The 19010-nt window shown below is 43.7% G+C and overlaps 1 protein-coding gene across 3 annotated transcripts in view; it reads right to left on the reverse strand.

The window, feature by feature from the left end:
• The window catches only part of PTPRG (protein tyrosine phosphatase receptor type G), a 559059-nt gene that overhangs the window by 449119 nt on the left and 90930 nt on the right, over window positions 1-19010 (reverse strand). The window lies entirely within an intron of this gene.

The raw sequence follows: 19010 nt of genomic DNA on the forward strand, positions 1-19010 counted from the left end.
GAGCCAGCGCTGTCCGCAGACACTTCCGGGTCACGTGGCCAGCGTGATGAAGCTGCTCTGGCGAGCCAGCACCAGCACAGCACACGGAAACGTTGTTTACCTTCCCGCTATAAAGCGGTACCTATTTATCTACTTGCACTTAAGGGTGCTTTCGAACTGCTAGGTGGGCAGGAGCTGGGACCGAACGACGGGAGCTCACCCCGCCGCGGGGATTCGAACCACCGACCATGCGATCGGCAAGTCCTAGGCGCTGAGGTTTTACCCACAGCGCCACCCGCGTCCCTCTCATCGGAAACTTACTGCTGTTTATAAAACAGATTCTCAGCCATGGCAGCCCAATAACACAAGTGTTTGTCCAAAGGAACAAAGTATCCCCAGTACTACCTCAACAGCTGTAATAAGTTACTATCTTATTAAGTACAGTGTTACCTCGAGGTACATACGCTTCAGGTTACATACGCTTCAGGTTACAGACTCCGCTAAACTAGAAACAGTACCTCGGGTTAAGAGTGAGAACAGAATGAGAACAGAGTCGCCATTAGCTAAAGTGGTGCTTCATGTTAAGAACAGTTTCAGGTTAAGAACGGACCTCTGGAACGAATTAAGTACTTAACCCGAGGTACTACTGTATATAGTTCATAGAATCATAGAGTTGGAAGAGACCACAAGGGCCATCGAGTCCAACCCCCTGCCAAGCAGGAAACACCATCAGAGCACCCCTGACATATGGTTGTCAAGCCTCTGCTTAAAGACCTCCAAAGAAGGAGACTCCACCACACTCCTTGGCAGCAAATTCCACTGTCGAACAGCTCTTACTGTCAGGAAGTTCTTCCTAAGGTTTAGGTGGAATCTTCTTTCTTGTAGTTTGGAACCATTGCTCTGTGTCCGCTTCTCTGGAGCAGCAGAAAACAACCTTTCTCCCTCCTCTATGTGACATCCTTTTATATATTTGAACATGGCTATCATATCACCCCTTAACCTCCTCTTCTCCAGGCTAAACATGCCCAGCTCCCTTAGCCGTTCCTCATAAGGCATCGTTTCCAGGCCTTTGACCATTTTGGTTGCCCTCCTCTGGACACGTTCCAGTTTGTCAGTGTCCTTCTTGAACTGTGGTGCCCAGAACTGGACACAGTACTCCAGGTGAGGTCTGACCAGAGCAGAATACAGTGGCACTATTACTTCCCTTGATCTAGATGCAATTCTCCTATTGATGCAGCCCAGAATTGCATTGGCTTTTTTAGCTGCCGCGTCACACTGTTGGCTCATGTCAAGTTTGTGGTCAACCAAGACTCCTAGATCCTTTTCTTGATTTGTTCAGAGCGATGGCGCTTACTAGCTAACACCTATTTGCCTAGGTCAATATTCCCTATTTTACCTGTGAGTTTGAACTGAATTTTGAAATTTGTACAATGTTTACTATTTTTGAAATTAGATGCTTAGCAGCCATAAAAACCAGACACTTGCAGACAAGCTCTGTATAAACCACTCTGTCTGGATCTTTACATAACACAGAGGCCCCAACCTTTGTTTTTTTAATTAAAAAAAATAGGAATTACTGTCTACAGAGGACTAAAAAAGTGATGGTAGGAAATGTGATGGTAGGAAACTTAGTTCAAATTTATGTGGTTACTTAATTGTTCTATGTAAGAATGCCCCAGCCCGACTATGTTCTGATTCAAAAATAAAACCTGCCCATCTGCATTTTTGAATGGTCTCCTGGCTGTGAATCTTGTCACCCATAATCACCCATTGTAGTGGAAAGGACATTGGATAGAGCAAGACCATAGAGACCAAGGTCCCTTTGGCCTCCCCCAAGTAAAATATTTGAAGGGTCTGGATTCCCCTAAAGTTGATGGGCATTGTCATTCAAATGGTGCACAATGTGAATTGATCTTATGATTACCTCCTCCCAACCAATATTTTATTCAAGATGGCACCCCTGGGTAAGACAGTAGGTGAATTTGCCCTCCTTGAGGAAGAAGGACAGGATACAAATTGAATAACTAATAACAACAATTTAGTAAAACAACAATATTAACATGTTCCAGGGAAGCTACAATCCCCACAAGGAAGATCACACCTGCTTTATTTCAGTGCTAAAATACTGCATTTACAAATGTGACTATGGCTTTCGTGTTTCTGACCTTCCACCACCATGTTTCATCATCCCTTCTGCCTAACAACAATGAGAAGAGTTGGTATCTAAACTCTTGGACCAAAAAGTTAGCCCTCTAAATATAACTCACCTTGAATAAAACTGATATGAATCCTGTACAGAAAGTATTTATACCCATCTGACATCTTTTCATATTATTACTATTATTACTACTACTATATTTATCAAATAGGGACGCAGGTGGCGCTGTGGGTTAAAGCCTCAGCGCTTAGGGCTTGCCGATCGAAAGGTCGGCGGTTCGAATCCCTGCGGCGGGGTGCACTCCCGCTGCTCGGTCCCAGCGCCTGCCAACCTAGCAGTTCGAAAGCACCTCCGGGTGCAAGTAGATAAATAGGGACCGCTTACCAGTGGGAAGGTAAACGGCGTTTCCGTGTGCGGCTCTGGCTCTGGCTCTGGCCATAGCAGCGATGTCACGCTGGCCACGTGACCTGGAAGTGTCTCCGGACAGCGCTGGCCCCTGGCCTCTTAAGTGAGATGGGCGCACAACCCCAGAGTCTGTCAAGACTGGCCCGTACGGGCAGGGGTACCTTTACCTTTACCTTTATATTTATCAAACAGGCCCAAATATGTATTCCTCGTAATTCAACACAATTTAAAATACCCCAAATTAGTCATTCTGCATGCTTAGTTGAACATTCTGCATGCTTAGCTGAACATTTTTAAAGAAGCTCCATCGCCTTTTGACCACCTCCACCCCTTTGGAAATAAAGTCAAAACTGCAACATAAAATCCTAAGCGTTAAGGAAAAGCCTCCCTTTATATGGCTTTTCGAGGGAGAAAAAGCATCAAATCACTTCTTAATGACCTTGCTGTGATATGTTATCTCACATTGCCATCTGCAAGAGAATCTTCTGTTACCCTTATTAATTTTTCCTGGCAACCGCCTAATGCCACTACAGAATTATTTCTCAGCAGGTAAAGCGCAGGGAGCTTTCTGTCTCCTCCAATTCCAAGCAGAGTCAAAGGGGGGGGGCAGCAGATGGGGGGTGGAAGCAAATAGATGAAGTAAGTAAATTAGTGGCTGTATTGAAAGGGTCAGCCCCCCTGCCCCCTCTACCTTCCCACACACAGAACCTTAGAAATTTCACAAATGTGCCCAAGCAAAGGAATTCTCAAGTTCCAACTGGTAGCATGGCCTCTGTCCTCAGTTCACCCTGCTGTAATTAGGTGGTGCGGCATATGGTACCGCTAGTCAACCTCTGAAGAGAAAATAATGTGACCTTAATGGGGTTTGCTGTGGCTTCAATTTACGCTTTTCTGTGCACTGCAAAAATGGAGCTTCTTCTCACTTCACTTAATCTACAAAGCTAATAATGCACACAAACACACACAAACACAGAAACCCCCGGAATACAGCATCACTTCTTGTACAGTTCTCCACATGTAATGAAGAGATTCTGCGTCTGAGGGGGTGGACAGAGAAAGAGAGGTGGCTGGGGATGTTTTCAGCGATCACGGCGTACCTCTCAGCCACGCAAGTGCCCAAATTAGAATACCAGATAAATATTTCACAAAGGAGGTCCCAGGGACGCTTACGATCAAGGCAATGTTCTGAAACGAAGGAACATCACATTATGCTCTACGGATATTAAGGCTCCATACCCAGGGAAGGTGGAAGTGTGGGTGCTGCCACAGGAAAGTAGGTGTAAGGAACCTTCCTGTCTGGCCCTTGAGACACGCCCCAGAACCCACCCCCTTACCAGCTCTGCTCTGTGCCCTTCCCAGAGTTCCTCTGTCTGCCTGGAATGTAGACTCAAACTGTGATGATGCCTTCTGTTTGCAGGGCTGGAATGCAGCCTGCTGTACAAATGTAAGAGGAACATCCATTGGGGGTACTTAGCTGGGGAGCTAAAGCCATTGTCTTATGTAGAGAATGGTTTGTCCAAATCAGCAGGCTCCCTCTACTACAAAAGGTAAAGGACCCCTGGACGGTTGAGTCCAGTCAAAGGTGACTCTGGGGTTGCAGTGCTCATCTCTCTTCAGGCCGAGGGAGCCGGCGTTTGTCCACAGACAGCTTTCCAGGTTATGTGGCCAGCATGACTAAACCGCTTCTGGAACACAGTGACAGAAACGAGAGCACACGGAAATGCCGTTTACCTTCCCATTGCAATGGTACCTATTTATCTACTTACACTGGCATGTTTTCGAACTACTAGTTTGGCAGAAGCTCAGTCCGTTGCAGGGATTCAAACCACCAACCTTTTACTACAAACTTCCATTTCACAGATACTGCATCACAGGCTTGGTTGGGAGCCATGAGCACTACTGAAACCAGCCTTAAATTATTTAACTAAACTTTTATAGGATTAGAAAGGGCTGGGCCCTTCATGTGTCAAATAGTAAGCAATCATAGAATCATAGAACCATGGAGTTGGAAGAGACCCCAAGGCTCATCTAGTCCAACCCCCTGTAATGCAGGAATCTTTCACCCAACGTGGAGCTTGAACCCACAACCCTGGGATTATAAATCTCATGCTCTACCAACTGAGCTACGTCAGCAGCAGTAATGGTGATGCTGGCAGGAAATTCAGTCACCATCAGTATATTTACACGTTGCACTTTCTACAAATGCAATTGCGCTCAAAGAAGTCCACAGAGTAAGTCTACAAAAATAGTATGTAATCACATTATGTAACGAAATCTATCACGTCACTGCAGCAAAACATGAACAGTTTGACAGATTAACAATTCATTTAAATTATTGTTATTATTATTATTATTAAAATTTATACACCACCCTTCATCCGAAGATCTCAGGACGGCTCACAAGATAAAAATACAGGATAAAAGCAGAAAATAAATAGTTAAAACAAAAAGAAAAGAAAACAATAACACCCCTCCCACGTAAAAAAGAAGAATTGAGCATAGCACATATCAATAGGCAAGTCTTCCCCAACCTGATGTACTCCAGGTGTTATGGGACTCCAACTCCCATGAGCCTCAGCAAGCACAGCCGACAGTCAGGAACAAGAGGACACTAGGATGGGAAACGGCGTTTCCGTGTGTTGCTCTGGTTCACCAGAAGTGGCTTAGTCATGCTGGCCACATGACCCAGAAGCTGTACGCCGGCTCCCTCGGCCAATAAAGCGAGATGAGTGCCCCAGAGTCGGTCACGACTGGACCTAATGGTCAGGGGTCCCTTTACCTTATAGAGTGGGAAAGGCTCCAGAAGGTCAAATGACAACATTCAGCATCCTCAATTTTCAAAGCTGCACTCCACAATCCCTCTTCCAGTCCCTCCAGCAGCCGCTTCCTTACAAAAGTTGAGGGTAGTGAAGCCCCCCCACCCCAAGACAAGCACAGGGTCTCTCTCTCCTCCTAGAGCCAGACTGCAAGGAGATCATGGGTCTTTGGGGAGAAGTCCAGCGGTTCTTTCTCCCTCCCACTCAGCTCTCCAGATGTTCAGAGCTCCCTGGATAGAGTTACCCCTCTTCCTCTCATAGAATTTAAGACATCACTAAAACTTACATTAATACTTAAAAGTTATGACCTGAACCATTATAAAAAGGACATTATAAAAAGAAATGGCTCCAGAGACTCTGCGCGTATGTCTTCTTGGAAGGACACATCATTAGTTTCATCCAGTACAAGAGATATGAGAAATTAACCTGACATCACATTATCGTGCTTAGCCAAAAGCCTTCCTCTTATCTGTGGTGCTAAGACTGTAGCCGAACTATTCGACAAGCAAGCAAAATAGAGCTTATATATTTTGCAATCGTTAATGTCAAGAGGGAAGTTGCTTATACAATATAAATTGGGACTAGCTCCAGAGATACCAATGGAGTGATAAATACTACAGGCTCCAGAATGGGCCCATTCTTTCACTATTAGGAGATTCACAAAATGTCCCTTGTTTACTCCAGATTCCTTAAACAAACAACTATTTTATGCTTGCTTCGTTTTTTTAGACACTCTGCAGACTTGCAATTTGCAAAATCGCTTACTGCCTGCTAATTAACCCTTAACATACTTTCTTTGCCCTTTCATTTGCACCATTAAGAGTAAATAAGACCTAGGGAATTCACTTTAGTTTTTGCAACACAATCTTATTGGAGTATTTTGGGGTTACCACCACCCGTGTAAAAAATAAAGCCGCCACCGATTTGCTGCATGAGTGCATTTAGATACATACAAATTCAATTTCATGAGGTTTGTTTGATTGGCTGAAGCTCAGTAACAGTTGCATACTATGCATGCAAAAGGTCCCAGATTCAAATCCTGGCTAATCTGGGAAATACTGGGCAGCAGTTCACTGCCACTTACCAGGAGAGAGAGTGGCAGGTGGGGTTATGCAGGTGCACCAGCAGAGCCCACCCACCACACAAATTTGCCATTGATTTGCCACTGTTTCTCCCCCTCCAAGTAAGTGGCAGCGATGCCACTGCCCAGAGGCTACTGCTACAGCTCCACTCCTCCAGACAAGGCATTTCTGAGACTGGGAAAGAATCCAGTCTGAGGCCCCAGACGGCAGATGCCAGCCGGTGAAAGGAAAGCCCAGAGGCTATGCGCTAGTGCAGGGGTCCCCAACCTGCGGTCCACCAAGGCCATTTAACCAAGCCACGAGCTGGCCCTGAACCCAGCTTCCTGCTCAGCGAGTCCCTGCATGCTGAGCTAAACCAGTGCAGCACGAGGCGGGGACTCTCTTCTGCGGCTCCTGAAATCGCTTCTGCGCATGCCCAGATGCCGGAAATCACACCTGGGCATGTGCAGACGTGATTTCTTGCATCTCGCTGCACCGGTCCGGCCCACGGGAGCGATCCAGCCCATGTCCGGTAAACCTTGCCAACCCCTGTGCTAGTGCCATGACAAGCGACAATCACAGGCATAGTACTGGACTTGGTGCATTGTATTTGTTTTATGCATTTATTTGATTCCATCATATTATCTTGAATCTAAAAAAGGTAAAGGTACCTCTGCCCGTACGGGCCAGTCTTGACAGACTCTAGGGTTGTGCGCTCATCTCACTCTAAAGGCCGGGAGCCAGCGCTGTCCACAGACACTTCTGGGTCACGTGGCCAGTGTGACAAAGCTGCTCTGGCGAGCCAGCGCAGCACACACGGAAACGCCGTTTACCTTCCCACTAGTAAGCGGTCCCTATTCATCTACTTGCACCCGGGGGTGCTTTCGAACTGCTAGGTTGGCAGGGGCTGGGACCGAGCAGTGGGAGCGCGCCCCGCTGCGGGGATTCAAACTGCCGACCATGCGATCGGCAAGTCCTAGGCGCTGAGGTTTTACCCACAGCGCCACCCGCGTCCCTAATCTTGAATCTATATGACAGTAAAAACACCAGCAACAGCAACTATTAAACACAGCTCCATATAGAAAAGACAATTTCAAATCCAACACAGACACAACCAGTGTATGCGTCAACAAAACTCCCTGTGTTAATATGAGTAGTAGCAGCAGGACGAATTTGGTACTGCAGAAAAGCCATCTTTGACAGATGTTAACTGTGTTGTCAAGCAAAACAGCATCACTATCTAGCTGAAGAAGAAGAAGAAGAGTTTGGATTTGATATCCCGCTTTATCACTACCCGAAGGAATCTCAAAGCGGCTAACATTCTCCTTTCCCTTCCTCCCCCACAACAAACACTCTGTGAGGTGAGCGGGGCTGAGAGACTTCAGAGAAGTGTGACTGGCCCAAGGTCACCCAGCAGCTGCATGTGGAGGAGCGGAGAGGCGAACCTGGTTCACCAGATTACGAGTCCACCACTCTTAACCACTACACCACACTGGCTGATGCTCCATTATGTAAAATCCTTGGCGAGAACCAAGGGAACTCAAGGAACTCTCCACCATAAAGTCACACACAGTTGGGAGTGTCCTTACTCAACAACAGTCTTTGTGGCAGACAATGGAAACTGGCTTGAAGCTAATTCTGCTTGATATGTTGCCTCTGGCAGTAGGGACATAAAGGACAAAACAAAAAACGGCCTTGGAAGAACTCACTGAGCAAAGGCAACAACAGTAACTGCTTTGACGTTAGATATATACACTGTGTGACAGTCAGCGACAGAATTTGTGGAAAGGTGACCATTATTGGATGCCCGCTGCCATCTGTCGGGAAGACGTGGGCTGTTTCTTTCTATACGTTCAAATATGGTATGGAGGCCAGTATTTGTTTCGCGTTCGTTAAAAACTGCGGAAGATGCCAAAATCAAGAGGTATAGTGGGCTCCGGGGAGGCATAGAAGGCATCAGAAATGTATAACCATTTGGCACACTCAGAGAATTGGGCAAATGTGAGTGAGTTTGTATAATACAGAGAAATGCAAGGCTACGTGTCTGGGGAGGAATAATCATCAGCGTAGATATAAAATGGAAAATTGCTACTTAGGAAGCTTTTAACGCTAGGAAAAAAGAAATTACAGCGAGTGTCAGATTGGTGTGCAGAAAGAGTTTGAACGGAACAACAACTTTGGAACCTCTGGGGTCAGGGAAGAGAGAGAGGTAAAGATCATCATGAATTCTATTATGATGCTTTTGATGAATTCTGAGAAATGCAAAGAAATCAATGAAACCAGGCTGAATACACATCACACATTTCAAGCACACGGTCCTCCTGCCCCCACAAGAATCCTGGGAACTGTAAGAGTTGTTAGAAGTTGCATGAAGCACAGGACAAATGTGGCTGGGGCAACCCAGTAAGATGTGTGGGGTGTAAATAATAAAAATATCATTATGGAATGGGACATCCCTATTTTCATTGGATAAATGTTGGAAGGTATGTTCTATGCACTCTCTCATTTATATTCTCTGATCTTGTAAATCTACCACTTTAAATCATGGGGTGAAAATTCAAATTCATTCTCTTTAATTCTACCAAGTAAACCACATTTTGCTTCATTCATGTACATTTTCAGCCAGACGGGTAAAGGTATAAGGGGATCTAGTGCTGGGCTGGGGAACCTGTGGCCCTCCAGTGGCTTTCTGCATAATTTCCACAAACACACACACAACACTCCCCTCCTCCTTTCCCAAAGTGTCAGGAGGCAGGGCAGGGGGGAAAGAAAGAGGGAGACACAAAGTTTAGGTCAGGCAACCTCCAGATGTTTCTGGCCACAACTCCCATCATCCCTACCCAATGGCAGTGCTAACTGGGAGTGGAAGGAATCCAACAACATCTTGGAGCCCAACATCACCCTGAGGGCAGTCGTTTGGGGAAGGCTGGCTCGTTTCCTTGGCAGGGTGCAACATTCCTCCAGCCTTTTGCAGCTTCTATTCTGCAGGAAAGCGAAAGAGAAGGGTTCCGCCCCCCAATGCTATTAATCTGGTTGTTGCTACAAACATTTAATTCACTTTGCAAAATAGCGCTAACAAACTGCGTGCCCCCCACACAACAACCTCCATGCTTGATGTGCAAGTCACATCTTTCTTAAATAAAGCAGCCAGGCTCTCCTCAGGCCTCATTCACTCTTGCCCAACACAGAGCTGCTGTTCAGTTAAATAGCTGTACATAAAGGGGGGTTTTGCACACAGCAAAGCCCCTGGCCAGGAACACTGCCAAGCAAGTCTGTCGACAATAGTGGGCTTCTCCTTTCAAAAGGCGATTGGGGCTGGAGTTTTAATTACAGCAGGACTTTGCACAATACACACCCACACCCACACCTGAGTGAAAAAAGCACCCCAAATGTACTCTGTTACCCTTGGAATGTCTCCATTATATAACTTGCTCTGAAGACTGGCATGGCCTACTCAGCTGGCAAAAGGGACCTGGCTGTTCCAAACAGGCAGTTTCTGGGACTTCAGGCATGGGTGGCCATTGCAATGTGCATTATGTATACTAGGCTTTTTAAAAGCTGGGCAAAGCTTAGCAGAACCCCCAAATTTTCCTTCCCCAAACCCCTTTCTTTTCTTTTCAGGCATTACAATTTCGGCTTCTGCAGTTGTTCTTCCCGTTTCATTGTGAGATGTAACACTATTCCTTTACCACTCTGCATCTAGCGTGCCTACTATAAATAGGTTCTATTCACTCCCTACAGCACTATATTTTTCTAATAATAATAAAAAGATCCTCCAGGAAACCAACTCAGGTTTCCCCCCGCCCCCCAATACGGCAAAAAGAAAGCAGCTTTAAACGTCAAAGCCATCAGCATGGTTCTTGTAAAACACCATTCCGTTTCAAAAAGCAGGATTTCTTGAAATAAATCAGTGTTGTTGTCTCCTAACTCATTCGCTGCCTTTGGAGGGGTTTCAACGATAAAAGGAGGCTGCAATCCTATATCCATTTTCTAGGGAGTAAGCCCCGCTGAACTGAGAGATTCTTACTTCTGACAAGACATGCATAGGATCATGCAGCGACTGAATTATATAAATACAAGTAAAAACGGACATTTTCACCATTTATTTTATTTTAGGAGGAGACTTCTCAGCAGAAGCGTGCAATGCCAAGCACTGCTTCCTTCCTTCCCCCTCTGTTTTTAGCTTTCTAGCTATTGAGCAGATTTTATACTTTCTGTTGCCCTAGCATTCTGCACACAGAGCTATGTCTCAGCCTCAGACTGGAATGGGAAGTAGTAGCTCAATTATTTGTGCATGTTATTTTTAACCTTCCCGTCTATATTTTGCAAATAAGCTGAATAAAGCCAATTCCACTTCAACGCTGCAACCTTGAATTCAGCTTCTCTTTCGGTCCTCAGTAAAAGAAAGCCTGCTTTCCTGCGACGAGATGCAGTGAAAGCTCCTGACAGTTCAATCTTCTCCAAAGGCGACCAAGGTAACACCTGTGGCTCACTCCGACTGTTTACCTAGCACCAGCCTGGTTTGCATTGGACAAGAGCGGTTTGATTAGAAACCGATTTTTAAAATAGTTGAAATGCACCAGGGAAGCAAAATGGCACTTGACCTAAGCAAGGTTAATTCTCAACCCTGTGGTCAAGTCAATATCAGCCTCTGCTCTGTACTTCCCTTAAATAACATTGTGCCAAGTGAAGTGTTATGCAACCAGTACTGTATATACAAGGTATGCAAAAGAACAGTTTGTTCCCTTGGGAGAGTATCTATCATACACAGCACAACCAGAGGAGATAAGGCTTAAGTGACCAGGTGTGAAATTACTCTCTGTTTGCTGGAACCAGAGGGTTCATCACTCTCCAGGGACAGATAACAGCTTGCTGTTGGCGGAGAGGGGAGTTGGGGAGGGGAAGTGCCAGGGTAAAAAGGAGATCATATGGTGAAAACATTAGAACACCAGCAATTCCCAGCACAATATTTTGCAGGGGCTTTGACTGAGCCTTATACCCAAAAGCAACATAAAAAAACCTTTTGTGGATTCCTTCCTCCATCTTTTCTATTTTAATTTGCATTCTGCCCCACAAATGGCGAAGATGAAGAAAAATATTTTCTGTTTCATGTTATGCTTGCCCTCATGTTCTTCACAGTTTGCCTCCTGGTCATGTTGTGTGCCTACCTGTAGACAGTGCACCTCCTCTGAAATTAGCATTAAAGCTAAGAGAGACTCTTTCAGATGGTGAGGTGCAGGAACATGAGAAGCAACCTTCAGACCATTGGTTCGCCTAGCTCATCAGCCGTTCCTAACTAGATGTTGTTGGACTACATCTCCCATCACCTTGACCATTGGCCATGCTGGCTGGGGTCCAATCCCTTGGGTCTCCTTATTTCACAGGACAAGGGATAGCAAAGGGATGGGTTCAGTCCTTGCTGCAAATGGTGCTGAATATTGGCACGCATGTGCCATCCATAAATTGTCACGATACTATCCTAGAGCTACTGCAACAATTTTCAAGAAACAGTTCAGGGGTAGGTGTCCATCACAAAGAGAGGACTGGTCCTGGACACTGGTCCACAGACGGCACTCCCACTATAAGGAAAAGGAGATCTGAACTAATTGCACTGAGTGCTTAAATATCTTGCATGACAGATCAAACCCTCTAAAGAAATAGTTGCCTATAGTAGATCATTGCCATACAGAAAGCCCAACATTACCATGTCTAGCACTCCCCATTCCTAAATGGCTGTAGGAATGCGACCAGATTTCAAGATTCTAATATCTAGCATGCCTGACAATATAAATGGATTTTTCAGGAAAACATGATCAATGAATTAGTACAAAAACAACTGGCACTATTAGGGCTGAGCCAAAGCAGAGATGGGTGCTTTTCACAAACACTTTCACACACACACCTGAGAGGAAAAAAGCAGTGGTTTTTCAGGACAGCTTTAAACAGGGTGGAAGTATTGGCAGCCACCTTGCCGCCCATGCAGAGTGCGGGCAAAGCATTTCCCGCATTCTGACCTGGCTCTGTAATGCTGCAAAATCTGATTGGCTATGTGATGTCACACAGATAGCCCATTTTGAGTGGGAACAGGAAGCCATCTTGATCACTTCCCTTTTGTGAACCAGAGCACTGTTTGGGGAAGGCTCAGTGGTAGAGTCCTGGGTCTTGGTCCAATCCCTTCAAGTCTCCTTTTAAGAGCTGGAGAGAACTCCTGTCTCAAACTCTGGACAGCTTCTACCATTCACTGTAAGCAATAGGTAGACCCATGCTTTGACCCAGTGCAAGGTAGTTTCCTATGCTGCTACTGTTGCGAGGTTATTTCAGGTTCTGTTTTGCTGTTTTGTTTCTAAGGGGATTTCTAATGATTGCAAACGGATAAAATACTAAAGCAAAAGAAATCAATACCAAAATAGTTTGCTAATGATATTGAGCAACCATACCCTACAGAGTGTTTTCAGCTCATTTGAAGAGAAGGGAATGAATACTGGCCTTTCAGAACCTCAGATGAAGCAAGCAAGAGTGAGAAAGACAGGATGCTTGAGGGCACCAATATAAATTTCGTAACTAAAAGAAATTCCCTCCTAATTAAGCCAAAGTAAGCTCCTAGTGATCTTCTTGGAACTCTCTTGAGAAGATAGGGGAGGAGTGAGGGGAACTTACTAAATAAAAATTCTACACCTAAAGGCTATTTCTAATAAATCACAAAGCAAATATCTTGTACGGGGAAATTATCTCCCACGTCCACCCAATTAAGCCTTAGAATGTCGATAATTTAACAGTAGAGGTTACTCCATTGCTGCTGCAAAGCCACAGCAGCAAATGGAATACAGTTTAATATTCAAAAGGCAATAAAATGCCTATAGTAAAATAATAATATGCCATTATTTCAATAATAATCTCAATTTAATTAGCATACTGCAATTGCAGGATATTCATTTTACTACTAGGCCAAAACAATTAGCCCATTATTTAGTAACAACAATATCCTATTATGCTGAAAAGAAAGTAGGATTAATACAGTGATGAGCCATCTGTCCACAAAAAAACCCCCAAAAATTAAAGTGGCAGATTAAACTTAGCCAATAGCTCCATTGCATTCAACTGGCAAAAGCTCCCCCCCCCAAAAAAAGTGTTCATTCCCCCACAAATATTATGCATACTTTCCACCCCAATACAGCTGCCCAGATAGGCCCTAGTTAGCTTGTTGGTTAAAAAACGCCCCACCACATTCTGCCCCCTCCCATGAACATAGCAGTGCCTGGCCCTAAATTAAAGACATCAAACTTTTGAAATGCTATCTGAGTGAGAATCATGGGTTTGTTGCACAAAACTCGCACAATGAATTTTATTTAGCATTTGTATATTTGGCCTTGCACAGGAAGGCACCAATCTGTTAACATAACCACACAACATTTCTATATAAAATAGCAAGTTCCAAATATTTTCTTTTTCTGTGCAACAGTCTGGCATAACAAAGAAAGAAGCTCAAGATGGGACTATGGAGTAATGTGACAAGACAATGCCAGATGATAGGTAGATAGATAGATAGATAGATAGATAGATAGAGTGGTACCTTGGTTCTCGAACGGCTTGGCTCCTGAACAAATTGGCTCCCACAAACTTGGAAGTAAGTGTTCCAGTTTGCGAACATTTCTTGGAAGCTGAACACAGCCCCAGGCACCAGCCTGGTGGAACACTCTTCCACAAGACACTAGGGCCCTGCGGGATTTGACATCTTTCCGCAGGGCCTGCAAGACAGAGCTGTTCCGCCAGTCCTTTGGTCGGGGTTCAGTCTGATTCTTTTCTTTCTGTATAAGAACAAGCATTAAAGAGGCATCCTAGCCCACTCACAGGTCCTTTATAAGACCAGTGGTAACAGTTGGCCCTGGAGAATATTAACCACTTTCAAATTTACGCATGGACTGCCATCTGTCCAGATTTTAATTTGCTCTGATGTATTTTAACTAACTGATTACCTGCTTTTATGCTTTTATGTTCTTATGTTCTTTGTATACTGTCCTAGTTTCATGATGTTAGCTGCCCTGAGCCCGGCTCCAGCGGGCAGGGTACAAATAAAATTTTTATTTTTATTTTTATTATTAGCCACGCCTTGGTTTTCGAACTGTTTTGGGAGTCGAATGGACTCCTGGAACAGATCGAGTTCAAGAACCGAGGTACCACTGTAGTCTTTATTGTCAGTATTTTCTATTGAGTTTTATGGCTCCAAGTGCCCAGGCAGCAGCAGGACATGTTAGGAGAGGGAAAGACCAGCCCTTTTCCTCCTTCCCCACAAAAGTGGAATCACCAGAGATTGTGGGAAAGGCTGGCCCCCAACTGCAGCTGCCTTATGAGAATGACACTTGCACTTTTTCTACTCACTACCTGTTCACAGTTCAGCACATATATATTTTTGTCTGCAGTTATTTTCACTAGCTTCTATCGTCCTGGGGCACCTTTAAGAGCTCCACCTTAAAGGCACACAGTCAGCCCTGAGTAGAAGAACACCAAACATACTATGAACTTGTTGCTGAAAGTCGAAAAATAAAGGTCAGTTGCTTGATTTTGTTTTTTAATTTATGTCTGCTAACACAAATAACGCAGCTCCTCCTGATTTGGGTGGGAAGAGAGACAGCATAGGGTTAAACGCTCAGTTCTTTCACCAGTGCCGGCAAACTCACGTCACGTTGACCTTCCAATGTCACCAAAGATGTTCGCACAGGTCAGCGATCAGCCAATGGCTAATGACCGACTGTTGGGAAATTGAACTCTGTGAAAGCTAGAGTGGTGGCTGCCCTAATTGAGCACAGACCTTCATGGGTTTGTGGGAAGCGCAAGGACTGATAATGGAATTTGGCCTGCCTTAGAAACATCTGTGACTGTTTAGCCTGCAGCATCAAACCATGCGCATTTTACTAGTCTGTACGATAATGCTTCCAAATTTTATTACATTTTTTTAAAAAAAAACGTTTTGCCTAGCAAATAAAATTAACTTCTCTTAGCAATTTAAGAACGCAAACACACAAAAAACAACTCCACACACTACTTTAGATAAACCTAAGAATGCAATCTACTGTCCCTGTGATTTTCCTGTAGAGTTCCATTTCAAGCTTGTTTGTGCCATTAAGACAGTGCAGGATCCTCCCGCATACGTCCTAGATGACAATTCCTGGTTACAAATAATTCTGCTTAGAAAGTTAACAACTGTAGCTTCACAGGAGACAATCCATCAATTATGAGACACACACACACACACACTTGTTCCATGTCCCTAGTCACCTTAGAACAACTGCTTCCCCCATAAACACCTTACAGACATCAATAACATACAACCCTGGTTTATTCAGAAACATGCTTTTCCTGGCACATGAAGTAAATGGTTTGCATAATCTTTAATGCACCCACAAGAAGTGTGCATAGAATAGGCCTGGAATATATAATATACACATGGGCAGCTGCATCAGGCCACTGGTCCATCTATTCTAATACTGTCTACTTTGAGTGCCAATGGTTTTTCAAGGTCTTTATGAGCCCTGCTTCCTGAGACCCTTTTAAATTGTTGTTTCCAGTGACTGAACCTGGGGACTTCTCTGTGAAATGTATGCTTACTACGACTGTGCTGTGGCCTCTCTCCTTTCCTCCTTTAAAAAAAAATGAACATCAGGTAAACACAAGTGGAACTGCAACCAAAATGCTGTAGTGTGCCCTATCCTCTAGTGTAGCGTTTCTCAAACTTGGGACCCCAGCTGTTGTTGGACTACAACTCCCATCAACCCTAGCTAGCAGGACCGGACTTCCGGTTCAGCGCGACTCCGACTTAGGCGGGGATTTCTTCCTAGCGGAGAATCCCGAGCTTTTCGGAGAAAATAGGGGTTCCACAGGGCGCCGTGGTCCCCTGAAAAGTATCTGGAAGGTGTTCAGATACACTGGTTCCCGCGGAGCCAAATCGCTGACCTCTCAGCCGTCAGGTAGCTCCGTTTCGGAGTGAAGAGTACGGCGGGGGGAGAAGCGGGCTGAGGGAAGCCATAGCTGTCTCCGAAAAAGCGAAGCCCCGAGCCTGTAGAAGAAGCGCTGGATTCTCAAAAAAACCAAATTCGAGCTCAAATAAGGATGGATTAATGCGGACTTTATTTAAGGAAAGATTCGAACAAAAGGAAGTCAAAGAGAGCTCAATTTCCATCTGGAATCATTGCGGACGCAAAGATCTAAACAAAGTGGTGAAAAACGTGAGTGACGCTAGCGGATAAGTTTCTCTCTCCTCTCTAACTTTTCCGAACTATATTAGAAGAAACAAAATAACTGACGGAAGAGGAAAGTAGAGGGGGAGCAAAAGGACAATATTTTGCTACTTTTAGCTACCTTTGTTTTGCTACTTTCAGTCCTATTTGTGACGGTGGGAAAAGAAGGGAAACTTAGTTTCACTTTTGAAAGTTCTGCGCAACGGAAGATTCTACTGTGCTAATGAGACTCCATTGCTCACTGTTCTCGTGTGCCTGGAAGAAGAAGGAGGGGGAAGAAGCCTTGTTTTGTACGGTACTTTTACTCTAAATAACTTTAAACAACTTTAAACAACTTCAAATAACTTTAAATAACTTTTACTGACAGGCTATTACTGCCATTGCTTTGGGAAATCTAAATTAAAAACTGGGCATTTATTTTTATTTTTTGTTCTCCTCTTTTTCTTTCCTTTGTGCCGGATGGTGGACTCCTGGTGGATGGGGGAGAAACTACAAGTTGTTTTTTCTGGTTTTGATTTGACTCTCTGGACTGGCCTGCTGTGTTTGAAGCTGGTTTTTTTGTGATTTTTGATTTTTGGGTGAGGAATTCCAATCTGCCTGTATCTTTTTCAGAACTTTTCGCTAATCTGAGTTTCTGTGGGATTTAGCCCAATTGAGGGCAAGAAGATGAAGAGTGGTTTAAAAAATAAATAAATAAGTTACTTTGTAAGGATTAATCTAAATCTTTCTTTGGCTCTTGGATCAGTTCATCTGGTGGATTAGCCTAATTGGTGGCAAGAAGAGGAAGATATTGGACATTTAATTAAAAAGACTTATTATAATTATATTAGGACTAAATATATTGAATTTTGATTATTTCTTGTGATCCTAAATGATTGAATTTTGATTTGAATTTTGGAAAATTGGGAAAATTAATTTATATTTATCTTTTTTTGGGACAGGTAACTGTAATTTGAATATTGAAACAGGCTTTATATTTAATTGATGTGTTATTAATATAACGGTGTAAAATGTCGCATGTGCCAAAGAAAGGGGCGGATGGGGGGACCCCGGCAGAAAGAAAGGGGTCCAAGCAAGAATCAGATTTTAGATCTGAAATACTAAAAATGTTCGCAGAGATCAGACAGAGTGAGAAGAACTTAGAAACAAAGATTGAACAGGTGGACTCAAAGATTGGGAAAATGGATAAGAAAATAGACGAAACAGTAAATGAGTTGAAAGGACAAATTAAAGAGGTATCTAAAAGAACCCATGTGTTAGAAGAAGGAATGAAAAGGACAAAATTGGAAATGAAGGAGCTAAAACGTGAAGATGATAAAATCAGGGTCGGTCTCCTGGAAACTAATAAATCACAAGAAGAAATGTGGGATGCGATCTCCATGAATGAACTTCGACAACGGGAAGTTAACTTAAGGCTGAGAGGGATACCAGAAAGTCAAGGTGAGAATATTAGACAAAAAATAGTAACAGAATTGGCACAGTGGTTGGAGCTTCAGGAAGAGGAGGTGGCAAATACAGTGCAGAATGCTTTCAGAATGAAAGTGAGAACAACCAAAGCAAGGAAATTTCCAGGGGACTGCCTTATAACTTTTAAGGACAGAGATATGAGAAATTTGGTCCTTCAGAAAAATAGAGAAAAAAGATTGTCTATAGACGGATGTTATATAATTATCTTTAAAGACATTCCAATTAGACTGCTGAAACGGAGAGATCCTTACAAATCACAAGTGCAAGTGCTCAAAAAGAACAACAGAATTCAAGTGGGAGTTCTCGGAAGGGATCTCTTTTATCTACAAAAATAAGAGACACAGACTGACCAGCCCGGAGGAGATAGGCAAATTCCAGAGAAAATATAAAGAATTAACAGCTGAGGAAGAAGAAGAAGTTAAAGGAGCAACAGGAGGAGTGGATGTAAAGAAGAAAAGTGGAGGACAACCTGATGAAGAAGAGGAGATAGAAGGAGAAGAAGAAGAGGAAGAAGAGGAAAGATTATAACAAAATAAATTAGAGAAATTTTTATTTTTAATAATTGGAAACAATATGGCACTAAAGATATGGAATTGGAACATTAACGGATTGAATGAAAAAAAAACGGAATAAGGTGGAACAATTTTTAAAGAAAAAGAATTTAGATATAATTTGTTTGCAGGAGACACACGTAGCAAAAAGGCACAGGAAAATTCTGGTTAATAAAAGACTTGGAAATGAATTTATATCTTCAGATAAGGAAAAGAAAAGAGGAGTGATTCTGTATGTGAAAAGTAAAATTGAAGCCCAGCAAATTTTTAAGGATGATGAAGGAAGAATCATTGCTGTTCAAATTAATTGGCAAGGTGAAAAATTAATAATTGTCGGGATC

Source organism: Podarcis cretensis (assembly GCF_951804945.1).
Source record: "Podarcis cretensis genome assembly, chromosome: 2".
Taxonomy (NCBI): Eukaryota; Metazoa; Chordata; class Lepidosauria; order Squamata; family Lacertidae; genus Podarcis; species Podarcis cretensis.